The sequence below is a fragment of the Oryx dammah genome, unplaced genomic scaffold, assembly GCF_014754425.2.
Source record: "Oryx dammah isolate SB20612 unplaced genomic scaffold, SCBI_Odam_1.1 HiC_scaffold_12, whole genome shotgun sequence".
Lineage (NCBI taxonomy): Eukaryota > Metazoa > Chordata > Mammalia > Artiodactyla > Bovidae > Oryx > Oryx dammah.
Genome location: NW_024070196.1, coordinates 63,274,310 through 63,289,335, shown reverse-complemented (window position 1 = coordinate 63,289,335; position 15,026 = coordinate 63,274,310). Strand labels below are relative to the sequence as shown.

The following is a 15,026-nucleotide window of genomic DNA, read 5'->3' as shown; positions in this document are numbered from 1 at the left end:
TGGTCCCTGTGAAATGTCCGGTCCAAGTTCTTCGGTGCTCGCAGCGCATTTCCAGATGTCCCATTGCTCAGGCCCACTCTGTTTATTGAGGACGATCCTAGGACGAGGTGGGGCTAATCCACGGTCAAGCCCCACAAGAAGTCCTATGTCATAGTAACACTCCATCGTGGTGTCGGTGACCTTCCATGTCACTTGCGTAACATAGCCACACACCGTGCTGTTAACCTCTTCTGAGCAGTTAGATAACCACATACCATGGGGTCCCCAATCAACAATTGTATGATTAGCCCCAAACATTAATTTTCCTGATCTGGCTTGACATTTGTCCCAACGAACAGGAGTATATGTAAAGTTCTTATAAGTAAATCCTTTGCATAATGTTCTTTGTTCTTTCCCTAACTCTTTCCCTAACACTTTCCCTAAAGTCTCAGTAATATAAACACGGTTCACAGACAAAGAAAGGGCAGTAAATAGTCTAAGCAAGTCCGAAAATCCTTTCTGGGAGGCAAGTCTGTCGGCTGACGTTTATGCACAATTCTGCTGGGCCCAGGCACAAGGGAAGGACTTTACAGCCTAAAGAAATGTTAATTAGTTTTCCCTCCTCCCCAGGGTGTGAGGGCCCTTTCGTGTTTCAGGGAGGGGGCATATGGGTGGAGTCATTGGTTGATACGGTTGGTCTTTTCTCTGTCCATTCTATGACCAGCAATAGAGGATGGTTGGGTATGTAAACTTGATTAGTCAGAGCTCAAGTGGGGGTGGGGGGAGGTACAGGCCAAAAGACAGCATTGCCAGGAGAATGTATTCAGGGCTCCGAGGCATTCCCTGTTGAGAGACCAAATTTTCAGCTTGATTAGTAAGGTTTTTATTTGTCGCCAAGTGGGGAGATCATAAGGGTGATGCCGCCGAGGGCGGTGCTTCCTGGAGATCTTTAGTGCCACAATGGGCCCGTATTGGAATTTCTTCCACCTGGGGTCCTTGTTGTCCCGTCTCCATTTTGAAGGCCGGGGGCCCCCTTGGGTCGAATCTTCCGAAGAGGAAGCCATGTGAGTTCGTTGGATCCATCTGGGGAAATAGAAGCATACCCCTTTCTCTGTAAGATTAGTTTTCCAGATTTCCATTGTTTCATTAACCCGACTTGGTACCAAATGCGCAGAGGAAGAGAAGTGTCCTTCAATTCCTTGAAATGCGTTTCTGCTCTTGATAAGATATCTCCCTGTGGTAAGTTTAAAAAATTTAAAACAAATAAAGCTGTACTAACAATAGTTGTAGGTTTCAGTTCAGTTCAGTTCAGTCGTTCAGTTGTGTCCGACTCTTTGTGACCCCATGAATCGCAGCACACCAGGCCTCCCTGTCCATCACCAACTGCCAGAGTTCACCCAAACTCATGTCCATCGAGTTGGTGATGCCATCCAGCCATCTCATCCTCTGTCGTCCCCTTCTCCTCCTGTCCCCAATCCCTCCCAGCATCAGGGTCTTTTCCAATGAGTCAACTTTTCGCATGAGGTGGCCAAAGTATTGGAGTTTCAGCTTTAGCATCAGTTCTTCCAATGAACACCAAGACTGATCTCCTTTGGAATGGACTGGTTGGATCTCCTTGTGTTATGCTCAAGTCGCGAAATCTCCCAGTGACCACCAGGGAGCCGACATCCGATGCAAAAGCAAGAGAGTTTTTATTACCAAGCTCGAGCTGGGGCTCCCACCAACACCAACACAGCGGCTATAGGGAGGAGCCCCGAGTTTTGGGTTACATTGCTGATATAGGGAATATTCAGGTAAAGGGGGATTTTCAGGCTGAAGGACATCTGATTGGTTACCTTCTTCTATAGGGTTGTGAGTTGATTCCTGATTGGTTTTTACTTTCAAGGTAAATCACAAGTTCCTGAATGTAAAGTCAGGAGGTTTAACCTGAGGGCCGATTGGCTCGTGGGCAGTGGGGCAAGGTTGGTTAATATCCAAAGTCTAAGTCTTTTTACCCGGAACTTTACAAAATGGCGTTCTTTTACAAGATGGAGTAGCTTAGGCTCTCCATTCCCCCCTTCTCAAGGACCCAAGACAGACCCAATCATGGGTCTGTGTTTAGCTTTATATTGTCTTTTACCAGGGGTGGGTTTGGTAGGGCTGCATATTGGGACCTAAGCACCATAAGCTGCACCATGTTGATGTGGCCTTTGATAAAGTTTATCAACTTATTTAGTAAACACGGTCCAAAGGTGAATAGCAAGAGTAAAATGATCAGGGGCCCAGCCAGAGAAGATATGAGGGTCGTGAGCCAGGGAGATGAACTGAACCAGGATTCAAACTAACTCTGAGACTTTTCTTTTTCTCTTTTTCTCTGATTCAGTCCCTCTCTTATTTTGGCCAGAGATTCCCTGATTACCCCTGAGTGGTCCACGTAGAAGCAGCGCTCTTCTCCTAGCGCGGCGCATAGACCTCCTTGTTGGAGAAAAACCAGGTCTAGCCCTCTTCTATTCTGTAGTACTACTTCTGCCAGGGAACTCAATGATTCTTGAAGGTGACTAATTGAGCTTTCTAGTCGCTCAATATCAAGATCAGTGGCTGCCCTTAGGCTGGAATAGTGTTGATTTTGTAGCACTAAAGAAGATATTCCGGTTCCTCCCCCGGCTGCTCCCAACCCCAAGACTGTGAGGGTTAAAGCCGTAACTGGTTCTCTTTTGACTTGGTGAGAGTCTCCCAGTTGTTGAAGGAATTCATCATTAGAGTGACAGAACAATCGGGAGGCTAGTAGTACTAACACACAGAAGTCTTTTGAGGCCTTAAACACTTGCCCACGTATACAAGGTGCTAGGCCCGTGGAGCATGCCCACCAGTTTTCTTGGGGAGGTATTAGGTATTCAGTTGTTTCTACAGAGTCTGTGGTGTCGCAGAAGTGCCGGTAGGCTTGGGGAACGTCTCCTGTACAGAGACCCTGTCCTGTCACTCTTTGGAGGGTTAATCCTGCGTCCCCTCTGTGCTGCCAGCGGCAGGCCCTGTGGTCTTTTGTTTGGATGCAATTTCCCGGGACAGCTATGCCTTCATAATAAGGGGGTTTGATGTCATAACATAACCAGCAACCATCGGTCAGGTCTGGACGGGTGGAGTTCAGGACCCGATAGGTACCAACTATCATGTCAAATAATGGGTCTTGACCATCTTTAACATCAGGCTGATCATCTCTGACATCGGGTTCTGTAAAGTTGATCTGAGGAAGGTTGTTTGTATTGGTAAGGATAGGCTCAGGAGGCGCTCGGGTAGGTTCTCCGGGGACTAAGACAGGATTAGGCCCTGTGCCTTGGCTTGGGCCTGTCTGGATGGGTTGTACTTTCAGCCTAATAGTGAATAATAATCCATTATCATACCCAGATTGATATAGCCGGAGGCCCCAAGATTGTCCTGCCTCCCAACTAGGGAACTCTTTCCTTTAGTTGAGAATTTAAGTCTAACTGGGTTACAAAGAAACCCTACACAGGGCCCCACAATGAGAGATCCCCGCCCATGCCTTCCAGTCAGAGTCAGTCCAGTGGGTTCTGGGACGTGACTCAAAGTGATCAAGTCTTCTCTAGTAGGGGGTTCCCAGCCGATAGTCCCCGTAGACTCTCACCCCGAAACGGCACAGTAAAATTTATCTGCCCCCCACACACACAGTTATTAAGTGTCGCCCGGTTTCATTTTACCCTGGGGCACATGTAGAGGGCAGTGTCCCGCAAGGCCGCCCGTTGAATGGGGTGGCTGCATCCAGGTCCTGAGTTGGTAGGGCGTCAGGTATTACAGCGATTAATACCGGCCCCGCATTCTGGTTTTCCTGCCGTTTTTACTTCCCAGTCACCGATGTCCCAAGATCCCACAGCCAGAAGACAAAGGTCAAATTCTAAATCCAGCCACCAAGTGTTTTTAGGATAGATGGATGAGGTAGAGTTAATTACTTCCCCGGTAGTTACACTCAGAATGATCCAAGTCAAATTCATGGGTTGATGAGGATTAGTGGCAACACTAAGCTGTAGGGACAACAGTACAAACAGTACTTTTACCGTCTCTGTAGCTTTAGTTTGAGTGGGTTGGTTTTGTCCAGTTTGGCCTTCCATTGGGGGAGGAATTCTTCTTGTAAGGTGAACAGGTCCGCAGGCTGTACGTGGGTGTAGTGAACCCAAGCGGAGATGCCATCAACCTTGAGAGCAGTAGGTGTTGTCAAGACGACTAGGAAAGGCTCCTTCCACCTGGGCTCTAGGGTCTCTTGACGATGATGGCGCACGTACACCCAATCTCCTGGCTGGTAGCGGTGGGGTTCAGGTGGGGGCCTGTTCATATAATGTCTTGAGTCTCTTCCGTGTGCCCCTGTGGGAGTATTGTAAGGACCGGAGACAAAAAATAATCTTTGATCATCTGTCTCTTTTAGTACCTCTATTTTTAGATTAGGAATTATTGGGGGAGGTATCCCATACGTAATTTCAAAGGGGGTAAGTCCCAGTTGGTAGGGGCAGTTTTGCACCCGGTATAGGGCAAAGGGGAGGAGAGCCACCCAGTCCCTGCCAGTCTCAGCAACTAGTTTTGTTAACGTTTCTTTAAGAGTTGTATTCATCCTTTCTACCTGTCCTGAGCTCTGAGGTCTGTAAGCGCAATGCAGCTTCCACTCAGTCCCCAAGGCCCGGGCTACTCCTTGGCTTACCTGTGATACGAAGGCTGGCCCATTGTCCGACCCCACCTGTGCAGGAAACCCGATGTCTTCAATCAGCTTTTTGGCCACCACCTGTGCAGTCTCTCGCTTGGTGGGGAAAGATTCTATCCATCCTGAGAAGGTATCGATGAACACCAGCAGATATTTATATCCATATTTACCCGGTTTTACCTCAGTGAAGTCCAGCTCCCAGGAGGCTCCTGGCCGGCTCCCATGTTCTCTAGATCCTTGGCTGGTCGGATGAGGGACAGCGTTAGTGAGCTGGCAGGCCTTGCAGTTTGATACTACATCTTCTATCGTTGACCTGACGTTCAGCATGGTGATCTTGGCGTGTCTAATCAGGTCCTGCATCTTGCGGGTTCCCAGGTGAGTGGCGTGGTGCCTCTTTAGCAGCACCTGCTTTCCTAGTTCCTCCGGGAGGATCAGGGAGCTGTCCGCTGCCCTCCACCACCCGGCCAGTTGTTGGGTCATAGGCAAACTTTTTATCCAGTCCAAGTTTTTTGGTGAATAGTTGGGTAGAACTGGCAGAACAGGGCTCCCGGGGTCGGGCAATTGAAGGGTGGCTTCTATCACGGTGCCCTGGGCTGCCTCTCGGGCTGCTCTGTCCACCAAATTGTTTCCTTTTGAAGTCAGAGTGCCTGACTTTTGGTGTCCCGGGCAGTGTATTATGGCTGATTTTTTAGGCAGCCATAATGCCGCAAGGAGGGCTTTTATTTCTTCTTTATTTTTGATCGTTTTACCCTTGGCGGTGAGGAGGCCTGTCTCTCCATAGATGGCTCCATGTATATGGGCAGTAGCAAAGGCGTATTGGCTATCGGTGATGATGTTAAGTTTTTTGTCCTTTCCCAATTGAAGGGCTTTTGTTAGAGCAATTAGTTCAGCCCTTTGAGCTGAAGTGCCCGAAGGCAGCGCTTCTGCCCACACGATTTGGGTTTCTGTGGTTACCGCTGCCCCTGCATACCTGAGCCCATCTCGGACGAAACTGCTTCCATCCGTATACCAGGTAACTTCAGCATCCGCTAGAGGGCGATCTTGTAAGTCCTCTCGCGTTCCATGTACTTGGGCTAGTGTCGCTGCAGTCATGGATCGGGGCTTCCAAATCCGGGTTAGGAAGCAGTGTAGCCGGGTTGAGAGCAGTAGGCTGCAGAAAGATGATTCTGGAGGGGTTTAGCAGCAGTCCCTGGTAGTGGGTCAGCCGAGCGTTGCCGATCCACCTATCTGGGGGTTGTTTCAGGACGCCCTCAATGGCATGGGGGATGGTGATATGCAACTCTTGCCCAGAGTCAGTTTATCTGCATCCTTGACATTAGGGCCACTGCCACAATCATGCGGAGGCATGGGGGCCAGCCTGACGCCACGGGGTCTAGGCGTTTAGACAAGTAAGCCACCGGCCGCTTCCAATGTCCCAGGTGTTGCACCAGTACCCCCTTGGCCACTCCTTGGTTTTCATCTACATACAGGAGAAAAGGTTTTATAACGTCAGGCAACCCTAGGGCAGGGGCTGACAGCAGGGCCGTTTTAATAGTCTTGAAAGCGGTCTCCATCCGCTCCGTCCAACTGAAAGGGGTGGTACTTTTTGTGGCTTCATATAAGGGTTTAGCCAGTTCCGCATAATTTGGGATCCAAAGACGGCAGAACCCAGTGGACCCCAAAAATTCTGTCACCCTTCGAGGTGAATCTGGGGTAGGGATTTTGAGTACCGTCTCCTTCCGTGCCTCTGACAGCCATCTCTGCCCTTCCCTTAATACATATCCTAGGTAGGTGACCTCTGGCTGTCATACCTGAGCCTTTTTGGCTGAGGCTCGATACCCTAATTTTCCAAGGGTCTGCAATAGTTCTCGGGTGCCCATTAGGCAAGTCTGTTGATCTTTTGCTGCAATTAAGAGGTCATCTACATATTGTAACAAGGTGAGCTGGGGGTGTTGTTGTCTGAACTCACCCAGATCTTCATGGAGGGCCTCGTTGAAGATGGTGGGAGAATTTTTAAAGCCCTGTGGCAGCCGAGTCCAGGTCAGGTGGCCGTTGATTCCTTCTTCCAGGTCTGACCATTGAAAAGCAAAAAGGTCCTGCTCTTGGGTGCCAGGGGAAGGCTGAAGAAAGCATCCTTTAAATCCAAGACCGTGTACCAGTGATGGTCCGGTGGGATGGAGCTCAGGAGATTGTAAGGGTTTGGCACAGTGGGATGAATATCTAATACCCGGTGGTTGACCTCTTGTAAATCCTGCACTGGCCGATAGTCACAAGAATTTGTTTTTTTGACAGGGAGCAGGGGGGTGTTCCAGGCTGACTGGCAGGGTCTCAAGATTTTCTGGGCTAGGAGCCTGTGGATATGGGGGGATGATCCCCTGCTGGGCCTCTAGGGTCATGGGGTATTGTCTGACCCAGACCGGATCAGCCCCTGGCTTGAGTTCTGTGTACACAGGAGGGCGATGTCTGGTGAAGCCGGTTCCGCCTGTTTCAGCGCATGCCTCGGGGAATTCATCTAACCATTTTTGAATGTTCACCAGGGGCAATGTAGGTTTCTGGTGCAGCCGATATTCATCTTCTAACTGAATAGTTAATACTTGTATCGGCCTGCCCGCCTGGTCAATATTTTAGTTTCTCCCGGGAGGAAATGAATCTGGGCCCCCATTTTGGTTAACAGGTCTCTTCCCAGAAGCGAGAAGGGACATTCCGGAATGACCATGAAAGAGTGGGATACCTGGCCGCACCCAAGTCCACTGATCTTCGGGTAGTCCATTGGTATTGTTTCATTCCAGTGGCCCCCTGTACCCAAGAAGTCTTTCCAGCCAGTTTTCCCTGGGGCTCCAACAAAACCAAATATTGAGCCCCCGTATCGACAAGGAAGTCAATTGGGGTCCTCTTCACTCTTAGGGTTACCCTGGGTTCGGGGAGGGGCACCGAACCACATCCCCCCTAATTGCTCAGCTCTTCGACAGCCAGGATGGGGGTCTTTTGTGGCCCTTTCTTTGTCTTTCTGGGACATTCTTTAGCCCAATGTCCCTCTTCTTTACAAGAGGCACATTGGTTTTTTCCCAATGTTGGTCACGTATGAGGGCTGCTCTTAGCTTCAGTGGCCAGCCGACGCAGCTGGCATTCCCTTTTTTCCGAGTCAGGAACTGTTGCAGCCAGCAGGATGCGTGCCGTATTATGGGTTTGGCGGTCTGCCGCTTTGGCTTGCTTTTCCTCGGGGGTTTCTCGGGTGTTGTAGACCCTTTCTGCCACTGTTATTAGATCCTGGATACTCTTTTCACCCAGGCATTCTAATTTTTGGAGCTTCTTTCTAATGTCGGGAGCCGCCTGGTTGACAAAGTGCATTATTAAAGCAGCCTGGGTGCCTTCCGCTTCTGGGTCCATGGGGGTGTATGGTCTAAAGGCTTCCATTAGCCTTTCCAGGAAGGCTGCTGGACTTTCGGTGGGGCCCTGCTGAACATTTCCTACTCTAGCCAAGTTAGTAGGTTTCCTTGCAGCGGCCTTAAGCCCCCCAAGAGAGTCTGGCGGTAGACCCGGAGCCTCTCCTTACCTCGTGCCGTGTTGTAGTGCCAATCAGGTCGGGATAAAGGAAACGAGAGGTTAATTTCATCTATATTAGTGGTGGGTTCCCCATTTATCCCTGGGACCCTTTTCTGGGCCTCATTCTGTATTCTCTCTCTCTCTTCTGTGGTGAAGAGAATCTGGAGCAATTGTTGGCAGTAGTCCCAGGTGGGCTGATGAGTAAAAAGCAGTCTCCAGAAGGTTAGTTAGGTCTCTAGGGTTATCTGAAAACTTAGCATTTTGGGATCTCCAGTTATATAGGTCACTAGTAGAAAAGGGCCAGTATTGATGAGGTTGGTCTCCTTCCTCATCAGGGGGACCGTCCACTCGTAAGGGGAGGGCAATTGTTGAGTCTGCCGGTCCCTCCTGGGGTAGGGCTCGCCTGTGGCGAGTATTTTGTGTGGGTCCGCCACCCTGTATTTCGCCCCTGGGTGACGGGATAATGGGGGCTGGTGGTGATTCGGGGAGTTGGTAAGGAGGAGGAAAGAGAAGTTCTTCTGTGCCTCCCTGCAAAATTGGATATAGCGGCACCGTTAGTCCAGTTTCCTTGGGTTTCTTTAGGTTCTCTCCTACCCATGTCACCAACACCTGATGGTAGAAAGTTCCTGTTGAGTCAAGAAAGATGTTACCCAAGGAGGGGGGTGCACTATGATATTTTCCTACACTATGATATAGGGGACTTGGTCAGGGTGTCCGATCCGCGGTCGGAAGATGTCTCAGACTCGGTGCGCAGTTTCCAAGTCAAACGTGCCTTCTGAAGGCCAGCCCACGTGGAATGATGGCTATTCTGTGCTGCAAAAAGTAATAAGTTTATTTTTCTTACACTGAGGTCATGAGCGTGCATCTTGACCTCTTTAAAATGTTCAGTCATCAGAGATAGAGAAGTAGGGCTAGATTGACGTTGCCCCATCGTTCCTGGATCAGTCAGATGTTGGTAAATTAACACAGACAATACAGACAGCCACACAGACAGAGAGACAGAAGAAATAGACCTCCAGGAGTCCGGAGGCAAAACAGAAAGTAGGACGATGGCCTCCGGCCGTTCAGCGGGGGCGACCTGCTATCGTCTACAGAAAACAGGGGCACTCCGTCCCCTCCGAGGGGGTCGGGGACGTCTCCCAGCGACCCACACCGGTGACCCGTCGGTGCGTCCGCCTGAGTCATATACTGGCTTTAGAAAATAGGCCCTGTCAGAAACGAAAAGAAAAGCAGAAAAGCTCACCGGCTGCAGATGACTCTCGGGATCGGTCTTCCCGTGGAGCCGGTGGGAGATCCCGGACGAGCCCCCAAATGTTGTGTCCAAGTCGCGAAATCTCCCAACGACCACCAGGGAGCCGACATCCGATGCAAAAGCAAGAGAGTTTTTATTACCAAGCTCGAGCTGGGGCTCCCACCAACACCAACACAGCGGCTATAGGGAGGAGCCCCGAGTTTTGGGTTACATTGCTGATATAGGGAATATTCAGGTAAAAGGGGATTTTCAGGCTGAAGGACATCTGATTGGTTACCTTCTTCTATAGGGTTGTGAGTTGATTCCTGATTGGTTTTTACTTTCAAGGTAAATCACAAGTTCCTGAATGTAAAGTCAGGAGGTTTAACCTGAGGGCCAATTGGCTCATGGGCAGTGGGGCAAGGTTGGTTAATATCCAAAGTCTAAGTCTTTTTGCCCGGAACTTTACAAAATGGAGTTCTTTTACAAGATGGAGTAGCTTAGGCTCTCCACTTGCAGTCCAAGGGACTCTCGAGAGTCTTCTCCAACACCACAGTTCAAAAGCATCAATTCTTCGACACTCAGCTTTCTTCACAGTCCAACTGTCACATCCATACATGACCACTGGAAAAACCATAGCCTTGACTAGACGGACCTTTGTTGGCAAGGTAATGTCTCTGCTTTTCAATATGCTATCTAGGTTGGTCATAACTTTCCTTCCAAGGAGTAGGCGTCTTTTAATTTCATGGCTGCAGTCACCATCTGCAGTGACTTTGGAGCCCCCCAAAATAAAGTCTGTTACTGTTTCCACTGTTTCCCCATCTATTTCCCATGAAGTGATGGGACCAGATGCCATGATCTTCGTTTTCTGAATGTTGAGCTTTAAGCCAACTTTTTCACTCTCCTCTTTCACTTTCATCAAGAGGCTTTTTAGTTCCTCTTCACTTTCTGCCTTGGGCGTGGGGTATCTCTTCACGGCTGCTCCAGCAAAGCACAGCCGCTGCTCCTTACCTTGGACGAGGGGTATCTCCTTACCCTGCAGTTCCTGACCTTCAGCGTGGGATAGCTCCTCTAGGCCTTCCTGTGCCTGCTCCTCCCGGCCACCTCGGGCGTGGGTGGCTCCTCCCAGCTGCCGCCCCTGGCCTCGGGATTGGGATGGCTCCTCAGGGTCACCATCCCTGGCCTCGGGCGAGAGATGGCTTCTCCCGTGCTTAATGTGCCGGCCGGCCCTTGTAACCGCCTGCGCTTAGTGCGCTGGCTGGCTGGTAGGTGTTGCAAGAGGGCATCAGAGGGCAGACACACTGAAACCATACTCACAGAAAACTAGTCAATCTAATCACACTATGACCACAGCCTTGTCTAACTCAGTGAAACCAAGCCATGCCTGTGGGGTAACCCAAGACGGGCGGGTCATGGTGGAGAGGTCTGACAGAATGTGGTCCACTGGAGAAGGGAATGGCAAACCACTTCAGTATTCTTGCCTTGAGAACCCCATGAACAGTATGAAAAGGCAAAATGATAGGATACCAAAAGAGGAACTCCCCAGGTCAATGGGTGCCCAATATGCTACTGGAGATCAGTGGAGAAATAACTCCAGAAAGAATGAAGGGATGGAACTAAAGCAAAAACAATACCCAATTGTGCATGTGACTGGTGATAGAAGCAAGATCCGATGCTGTAAAGAGCAATATTGCATAGGAACCTGGAATGTCAGGTCCATGAATCAAGGCAAAATGGAAGTGGTCAAACAAGAGATGGCAAGGGTGAACGTCGACATTCTAGGAATCAGCGAACTAAAATGGGTGGAATGGGTGAATTTAACTCAGATGACCATTATATCTACTACTGCTGGCAAGAATCCCTCAGAAGAAACGGAGTAGCCATCATGGTCAACAAAAGAGTCTGAAATGCAGTACTTGGATGCAATCTCAAAAACGACAGAATGATCTCTGTTTGTCTCCAAGGCAAACCATTCAATATCACAGTAATCCAAGTCTGTGCCCCAACCAGTAATGCTGAAGAAGCTGAAGTTGAATGGTTTTATGAAGACCTTCAAGACCTTTTAGAACTAACACCCCCAAGAGATGTCCTTTTCGCTTTTCCGGTTATCGCGGCGTAGGGAACTATGAGCAGCAAAGTCTCTTGCGACACCCTCTACGAGGCGGTGCGGGAAGTCCTGCACGGGAACCAGTGCAAGCACAGAAAGTTCTCGGAGACGGTGGAGCTTCAAATCAGCCTGAAGAACTATGACCCTCAGAAGGACAAACGTTTCTCGGGCACCGTCAGGCTTAAGTCCACTCCCCGCCCCAAGTTCTCCGTGTGTGTCTTGGGGGACCAGCAGCGTTGTGATGAGGCCAAGGCTGTGGGTATCCCCCACATGGACACTGAGGTGCTGAAAAAACTCAACAAGAATAAGAAACTGGTCAAGAAGCTGGCCAAGAAATAGGATGCCTTTTTGGCTTCAGAGTCTCTGATCAAGCAGATCCCCCAAATCCTGGGCCCATGCCTGAACAAGGCTGGCAAGTTCCCTTCCTTGCTGACCCACAATGAGAACATGGTGGCCAAAGTTGATGAAGTGAAGTCCACGATCAAGTTCCAGATGAAGAAGGTGCTGTGTCTGGCAGTGGCTGTTGGCCACGTGAAGATGACAGATGATGAGCTTGTGTGCAACATCCACTTAGCTGTCAACTTCCTGGTATCATTGCTCAAGAAAAACTGGCAGAACGTCAGGGCCTTGTACATTAAGAGCACCATGGGCAAGCCCCAGCGTCTGTACTAAGGCACAGCTTAATAAACCATACTAAACCAAAAAAAAAAAAAGATGTCCTTTTCATTATAGGGGATTGGAATGCAAAAGTAAGAAGTCAAGAAACACCTGGAGTAACAGGCAAACTTGGCTTTGGAATGTGGAATGAAGCAGGGCAAAGACTAATAGAGTTTTGCCAAGAAAACGCACTGGTCATAGCAAAAACCCTCTTCCAACAACACAAGAGAAGACTCTACACATGGACATCACCAGTTGGGCAACACCGAAATCAGATTGATTATATTCTTGGCAGCCAAAGATGGAGAAGCTCTATACAGTCAACAAAAACAAGACCAGGAGCTGACTGTGGCTCAGATCATGAACTCCTTATTACTAAATTCAGACTCAAATTGAAGAAAGTGGGGGAAACCGCTAGACCGTTCAGGTATGACCTAAGTCAAATCCCTTATGATGATACAGTGGAAGTGAGAAATAGATTTAAGGGCCTAGATCTGATAGATAGAGTGCCTGATGAACTATGGAATGAGGTTCGTGACATTGTACAGGAGACAGGGATCAAGACCATCCCCATGGAAAAGAAATGCAAAAAAGCAAAATGGCTGTCTGGGGAGGCCTTGCAAATAGCTGTGAAAAGGAGAGAGGCAAAAAGCAAAGGAGAAAAGGAAAGATATAAGCATCTGAATGCAGAGTTCCAAAGAATAGCAAGAAGAGATAAGAAAGCCTTCTTCAGCGATCAATGCAAAGAAATCGAGGAAAACAACAGAGTAGGAAAGACTAGAGGTCTCTTCAAGAAAATTAGAGATACCAAGGGAACATTTCATGCAAAGATGGGCTCGATAAAGGACAGAAACGGTATGGACCTAACAGAAGCAGAAGATATTAAGAAGAGGTGACAAGAATACACGGAAGAACTGTACAAAAAAGATCTTCACGACCCAGATAATCATGATGATGTCATCACTAATCTAGAGCCAGACATCCTGGAATGTGAAATCAAGTGGGCCTTAGAAAGCATCACTACAAACAAAGCTAGTGGAGGTGATGGAATTCCAGTTGAGCTGTTTCAAATCCTGAGGGATGATGCTGTGAAAGTGCTGCACTCAATATGCCAGCAAATTTGGAAAACTCAGCAGTGGCCACAGGACTGGAAAGGGTCAGTTTTCATTCCAATCCCAAAGAAAGGCAATGCCAAAGAATGCTCAAACTACCGCACAATTGCACTCATCTCATATGCTAGTAAAGTAATGCTCAAAATTCTCCAAGCCAGGCTTCAGCAATACGTGAACCGTGAACTTCCAGATGTTCCAGCTGGTTTTAGAAAAGGCAGAGGAACCAGAGATCAAATTGCCAACATCTGCTGGATCATGGAAAAAGCAAGAGAGTTCCAGAAAAGCATCTATTTCTGCTTTATTGACTATGCCAAAGCTTTTGACTGTGTGGATCACAATAAACTGTGGAAAATTCTGAAAGAGATGGGAATACCAGACCACCTAACCTGCCTCTTGAGAAATCTGTATCAGGTCAGGAAGCAACAGTTAGAACTGGACAGGGAACAACAGACTGGTTCCAAATAGGAAAAGGAGTACGTCAAGGCTGTATATTATCACCCTGCTTATTTAACTTATATGCAGAGTACATCACGAGAAATGCTGGACTGGAAGAAACACAAGCTGGAATCAAGATTGCTGGAAGAAATATCAATAACCTCAGATATGCAGATGACACCACCCTTATGGCAGAAAGTGAAGAGGAACTAAAAAGCCTCTTGATGAAAGTGAAAGAGGAGAGCGAAAAGTTGGCTTAAAGCTCAACATTCAGAAAACAAAGATCATGGCATCCAGTCCCATCACTTCATGGGAAATAGACTGGCAAACAGTGGAAACAGTGTCAGACTTTATTTTTTTGTGCTCCAAAATCACCGCAGATGGTGACTGCAGCCATGAAATTAAAAGACGCTTACTCCTTGGAAGAAAAGTTATGACCAACCTAGATAGTATATTCAAAAGCAGAGACATTACTTTGCCAACTAAGGTCCGTCTAGTCAAGGCTATGGTTTTTCCTATGGTCATGTATGGATGTGAGAGTTGGACTGTGAGGAAGGCTGAGCACCGAAGAATTGATGCTTTTGAACTGTGGTGTTGGAGAAGACTCTTGAGAGTCCCTTGGACTGCAAGGAGATCCAACCAGTCCATTCTGAAGGAGATCAACCCTGGGATTTCTTTGGAAGGAATGATGCTAAAGCTGAAATTCCAGTACTTTGGCCACCTCATGCGAAGAGTTGACTCATTGGAAAAGACTCTGATGCTGGGAGGGATTGGGGGCAGGAGGAGAAAGGGACGACCGAGGATGAGATGGCTGGATGGCATCACGGACTCGATGGACATGAGTCTGAGTGAACTCCGGGAGATGGTGATGAACAGGGAGGCCTGGTGTGCTGGGTTGCAAAGAGTCGGACACAACTGAGCGACTGAACTGAACTGAACTCACTTTCTGCCATGAGGGTGGTGTCATCTGCATATCTGAGGTTATTGATATTTCTCCCAGCAATCTTGATTCCAGCTTGTGCTTCTTCCAGCCCAGCGTTTCTCATGATGTACTCTGCATATAAGTTAAATAAGCAGGGTGACAATATACAGCCTTGATGCACTCCTTTTCCTATTTGGAACCAGTCTATTGTTCCATGTCCAGTTCTAACTGTTGCTTCCTGATCTGCATATAGGTTTCTCAAGAAGCAGATCAGATGCTCTGGTATCCCATCTCTTTCAGAATTTTCCACAGTTTATTGTGATCCACACAGTCAAAGGCTCTGGCATAGTCAGTAAGCTTCTTAGCCACCTGTAATTTCT

The 15,026-nt window shown here is 48.4% G+C and overlaps 1 protein-coding gene and 1 pseudogene across 1 annotated transcript in view; both read left to right on the top strand.

Moving 5' to 3' along the window:
• ACACB (acetyl-CoA carboxylase beta) overlaps nt 1-15,026 on the top strand; it is a 136,628-nt gene that overhangs the window by 15,780 nt on the left and 105,822 nt on the right. The gene's annotated exons all lie outside the window — the stretch shown is intronic.
• LOC120871185 lies at nt 11,517-12,233 on the top strand (annotated as a pseudogene).